Here is a 6,177-nt window from a genome sequence, read left to right as displayed (position 1 = left end):
ACTAGAGCTAGAATTTCTCCTTCTCCCTCTTTCTATAGCCCAACACCAAAAAAAAAAAAAAAAAAAAAAAAAAAAAACTTCAAAGGTAATCTCTTGCTACTAATCTAGAATGTCGAAGACGCTACGAGATTTCTTAATAATGCAAAGGAAGCAGAGGGTGCACGTCCACCGGCACTAACAAACTCTTTCTCTGCTATTGACTGGGATTGTCCAGAAACAAAGAGCTTGTCTGACAATGAGCCTAAATTAATGGCATCTTCACCAGGAAGCAAGAAGGACTCATCGATTTTTTACTCCACAACGGATGATCTATCGGAAGTCACTTCAATGGACTTGACGATTTTTGAGAAATCTTTAACAGATTTTATAGTCATTGAAACTTCAAAATGTGCTGTAGGATCTAAAGAAAAAAATGATTTAGTATCTTTGGAAGATAGAGAATCTATAAAGAAAGATAGCTTTGAATCCAGAGAGATAGTGAAGTCGGAAAAGGTGAAGAAGATGGTGAGATTGTAGAGCAACGAGAACACATCCGATAACATGAATCTGCCCAAGGCAATGTCGTTAAAGCCGTATCCGAGTGTTGGCATGAGCCTTGAAATATATGATTATTTGATGAAATCGAACAATGATGGTGGAGAGAATAATGGGGCCGTAATGATTGAAGAGGCATGGGAGAGACTGAAGAAATCTTACGTCTACTTCAAAGGAAAGCCTGTGGGGACATTCGCTTCAATGAATCCTATGGCCAAAGCTTTGAACTACAATCAGGTTTTTGTGAGAGATTTTGTTCCAACTGGCTTAGCTTGCCTAATGAGGGATCTTACAGAACCTGAGATTGTAAAGAACTTCCTATTGAAGACCCTTCACCTCCAAGGTTGGGAGAAAAGGATTGATAACTTTACCCTTGGAGAAGGTATGATGCCCGCGAGTTTTAAGGTACTCTTGAACTCGCATAAGCAAAAGGAGACCTTGATTGTAGATTTTGGTGGTAGTGCCATAGGAAGAGTAGCGCTTGTGGATTCTGGCTTTTGGTGGATTATACTGCTAATAGGGCTGTAAACGAGCCGGCTCGGCTTGACTCGGTTAAAGCTCATTTGGAGCTTGATTCGGTTATTATCGAGTCGACTCCGCTCGAACTCAATTTGTTATCGAGTCAAGTTCGAACACAGTGAAGCTCGACTCGTAGGCTCGCGACGCAGGGTGCTTTGGTGATTTTTTAAACCATGAGGTATTAAACTGATATTTTTCAGTGAAAAAAGTAAAAAAAAAAAAAATGACAGTTTAAAAAAAAGCACGGTTAGAGAGGATTGGGGCAGCACCCCTACCATCCATTTCAATCCCATCTGAGAAGAACTCAATGGATACTGATGATATGGGAGGGGAGTATGAGCATGTGAGAGAAAAAGAAAAGGATATGCCAAAAGAGACAAGGGAGCAGCGATTACAGAGAGAGAAAATTCTTGAGGAAAGAGTAAAGACGTCAAGAGAAGGAGAGGGAGAGAAGGTTGGAGGCCAAGGATGCTGTCAATGATAACCCACTTAAACTTAATTACTGTACTCCATTCTCTAGGGACCCCATTTCTTATTTCACCTTAATTTCTCTCTCAATATCTCTGCTAATATCACCCATATTTTCTTCTGATTTTACCTTTCTTTACTGCTTTTTTAGCAAATTTTTATTCTTTTTTTTTTAAATCCTAATCTTTAATGGAAAAAATCCAATCTTTACTCAGAAGTCACCAGAAATGAAAGTGCTTGGTAAGAGTTACTGAATGGGGTTTCTGTGGTTGTAATGAATGTATGGTGAGATTGGTTGAGATGCTTCAAAGTTTGTATCTTTTGTTCTTTTTGAAGCATACCCATTTGGACTTTGGTGTTTTTCTGTACTGCCATTATGTTTAATTTGCTGCTTTTAAGGAAGGTAGAGAAGGAGCTTGAAGTTTGCAAAATGGGATTTTGTTTTTGCGTTTAAAGGATTTTGGGTGGGTTTTTACTTGATATGATTCTCTGCTCATAATTTTTTTTTTTTTTTTTTGGGTAGGTGAGCTCGAGCTCGATATCGGGCTCGAGCTCTTAATTCTAAGGCTCGCCAGGCTCGAGCTCGAACTCAAGCTCGACACTATAGTAAACGACCCAAACTCGATAAGTCAAAAGCTCGACTCGTTTACAATCCTAACTACTAAGGTCATATACCAACTACACTCGTGATTATACACTAGCAGAATGATCTGAGGTGCAGAGAGGAATGAAGTTGATTCTCAACCTTTGTCTCTCAATTGTCTTTGACACTTTCCCTACACTTTTGTGTGCAGATGGATGTAGCGTGATTGACTAGAGAATGGGAATATATGGGTATCCAATTGAGATCTATGCTTTCTTCTACTTTGCACTGAGGTGTGCCAGACAAATGTTAAAACTAGAGCGTGACAGCAAGGAATTGATAAGAGGATCACAACTCTCAACTATCACATCCAGAAATACTATTGGCTTGATTTTACACAGCTAAATAATATATACCATTATAAGACTAAGGAGCACTCCCACACAACTGTTAACAAGTTTAATGTCATCCTAGATTCTAGTCCTAATTGGGGTTTTTTATTTCATGCCCTTAAGGTGGGTAATCCTCCCATTCAATAAGGCCTTATTAGGTGAGGAGTCAAACCTACCTCAAATTCTATCATAATATCAGAGCTAGGTCTAGTTGAGTTAAGTGCTTGACCAGTGGGTGAGAAGTAAGAGCCAACAACTACCTCCATCAAGAAGCATGACGCAATATATGGGTTTGATCGTAAGGGGGAGTATTGGAGTCTCTCATCGACTAAGCACGCTCAAGCCTACTAGTTTATAAGAGGAGGTAATCCTCCCATTCAGCAAGGTATTACTGGGTGAAGAGTCAAGTCCACCTCAAATTCTATCACAACATGACTTTCCCAATGTGTTTGTGATAATGGCTTAACTGTCAAATTAGAAATATGATCTTGCAAAATTTTCCATCGTTTTGTAGAAGAAGAAAATAATGAGTATATGCGTTGTGTCACTCCAAAAAATGTAACAGCATTAACACATGAATTAGCATATCACAAAGAATTAAATTATGACTGTGACAACCACATGGTGTATAAAAGACTCTAGAATTTATATCTAATAATCTTTTTTGCATACCTTGTTGTTTACCTTTCATAAAGACCCATTATCATATCCTTGTCCTCTCACATTATTTGCATCAAGTTAAAGATATTTTAGTATACTTGTGAGTACATTAAAAAGACCTCAACCAAAAGTATTGTCCACTATTATAAAATCTATAAAGTACTCTTCTATATTTATTGGACTTATTGAAATATCTACACATCTTAATATAAGTGACATTTGTTCTTGATGACTTGTATTTGGGCTACAATCAAGTATAAATGAAAAATATTTTGATTCTTTGATTTTTTTTTTTTTTAATAATGGTATTTCTTATTTCTAATGCTAAACTATTTGTCAACTCATTTTGCATATTATGACCAAGATAATGAGTATGAATTTCTCCATTTTAAACACATCTAAGGTGTTCTTGCATTATGTGATCAAACTCGGCAATCATTTCAATTAAACTCAAAAAATTTCCATTATTTTCTTGATAAATCTTCTCATTTGTACCATGAAATGCCAAATTATTTTTTGAAAGATTTTTTACAACTGCTATAAATCTTAGTAGTACATTCTTCCAATGCTCTTTCTCTTTATTTTTTTTCTCTTGTAAATATTTATCAATTGTTTTGTTTTTAAGCAATCTCATCTTAACATCAACCCAAATGTTCATATCTATAGCATGTTCATTGCTTCACTACAAGAAAACTGGCATTCTGCAACCAATTTTTTTAGCAACTAACCAGAATTAGTTGCAGAAATGCTACATTTACCAACAAAATTGAATTAGTCGAGCAAAGAGGATTAAAATTTTGGGGCCCACATGTTCCAACTTTTGGCATCTAAAGTTAATTTTTTGCGACTATTTTGTTAGTCTCAGAACCGGTTGCTTTAATGACTAATAAATTTAGTTGCAATTTTTAGCGGGTGCTTTTTCCCTCCAAAATTTGATAATTTGCATCTACATTTTTGGTTACAAAAAACTTTTTTTGCAACTACCCCTTAGTAGCTAAATTAGTTGCGAATAATTAGGGATTTATTAGTAACTATTATGATTAGTTATAGAAAAATAAAATTACCAAAATATCCCATATTTGGACAGTAATTACAAGGGTCCCAAAGTATTTTTAGCAACAAATGTTTGTGTTCATATTAACAATAGTTGCAAAAAATTATATACAGCAACTAAATTTGATTTAGTTGCCAATTTAAGTTAAAAAATTCATATTCCCCCCAAATTATTTGTTCCTGCTAGACCTAAATTATAGGCAACTAACACTAATTCTTTACTGACTAAATTTTTAGTTACAAATTGATTTATTTGCAAAATAGAATTATATTTCAAAATTAAATAACTAATTAGAACCCTTACTTTTTTAAGTTATTTACAGAAAACCCTAACCTATATAAAGCAAGCATTTTTGTCAATTTCATATCTCTTCTCCACGCATCTTCATTGGGTGCCCTAGCTTTTTCCCCAAATTTCCCAAACGCACAACCCAAATTTCATATCTTTTCTCCATGCATCTTCATCTCTTCTGACGCGTCTTCATCTTAATTGCTGTTGCCTGAATTTCTGAAATGTAGAACCTGACTTCATCTCTTCTCCATGCATCTTCATCTTTCAATTGATCTTCTTGGCTTCCTTCATTCATCCAATACGAGGCAGTTCCTAACCTCCCGTAAGTACAAACTTTGATTCTTTAGTTCTCTCACATGGTAACATTGAATCTGATTTAAAATTTTGAGAAGCTGATGTATTTTCATGTATTGACATTGCATTGATTTGAAATACTTGATTTTTGTTTGATAACTTGTGAATTGGTGCCATTATTATATGCGTCCTTTCTTTGTTCACTTAGAGGTGTTATTGGCATGTTAGGCTTATCAATACATAGTTGCGTTTTTAAACTTGGACTGTTGAGTAATGAGATACCTTTAGCTAACTCTGTTATGAAAATGTATGTTAAATTTGGTCGACTTGATGAAGCGCGTTTGGTCTTTAATGGAATGAGAGAAAGTTCCATTATTTCATGGGCAATAATTATTGGTGGGTTTGTGAATGTTGGGAAAGTTGGTGAAGCATTTGGTGTGTTCAACCAAATGAGAAGAACTAGTCTGAAACCAAACTTAATCTGAAACTCATTTGAGAGGGTGATCTCAGATGGTAATTTTGGTGTAGCAGACATTGTCGTACTGACTGTTGCACTTGTCCTATAAGAGAGCAAACCATAATGTTGCTGAAGAATGTCAACAAAAGATAGCTTAAATAGCAGAAAAATGTCAAAAAATGGCATTGGATCTGAAGGATCATACACATACCCACTACTGGAAGCTACAACAAGAGAGGAAGATGTTTGAGCAGTAGGAGTACTGGTGCTGGAAGTTGTTGCTACAGCAAAAGGTGAAGTAGGGACACCTGTAAAAATGAATTTGTCTAAAAACTTCAAAATTTGAAGTAGAATACCTCAAAAGTTTGTGACAGTTGACAAAACAGCATAAGAGACTATCATTAGTATAAACACTGACCACTAAGAACGGAACCTACATCAAACTGAGCAGCAGATGCTACTTCTGCACACCTGCCACTTTCATCTTCATAATACCCCTCTTATTATTTTTATTCTGCCCTAGTAAACATCTGCTGAAGTTTCACTTGCACTTCATTGGGTTTCCTCGGCTGTTTCATTAATTTCTACCCTAGCCGCCACACCATCCCCTTTGTCTCTACAACCTATATGAACCCTTAATAGCATACAGAACACTCAAAATCAGGTTGCTTTATTATCGGCGTGTAGCCATTCCGGATTGGTAGAAGATGGATTAAGGTATTTTCGAAGTATGTAGAATGACTATGGAATAGAACCCAGCCTACAACATTATGTATGCTTGGTAGATCTTCTTGGCACAGCTGGTCAGTTTGATTTGACTTTGAAAACAATCCAAGAGATGCCTGTCCAAGTAAAAGCTCAAGTATGGGCTCCATTACTTAGTGCATGTAGGAAACATAGCAACATGAGCTGGGAAAACTTGCAG

The 6,177-nt window shown here is 36.0% G+C and overlaps 1 pseudogene; it reads left to right on the top strand.

The window, feature by feature from the left end:
• The first annotated feature begins 540 nt into the window (after nucleotides 1-540).
• On the top strand, nucleotides 541-2,643 carry LOC116108027 (annotated as a pseudogene).
• Nucleotides 2,644-6,177: the final 3,534 nt, after the last annotated feature.

Source organism: Pistacia vera, unplaced genomic scaffold (genome assembly GCF_008641045.1).
Source record: "Pistacia vera cultivar Batoury unplaced genomic scaffold, PisVer_v2 Contig551, whole genome shotgun sequence".
Lineage (NCBI taxonomy): Eukaryota > Viridiplantae > Streptophyta > Magnoliopsida > Sapindales > Anacardiaceae > Pistacia > Pistacia vera.
This window is presented reverse-complemented; position numbering and strand designations above follow the sequence as displayed.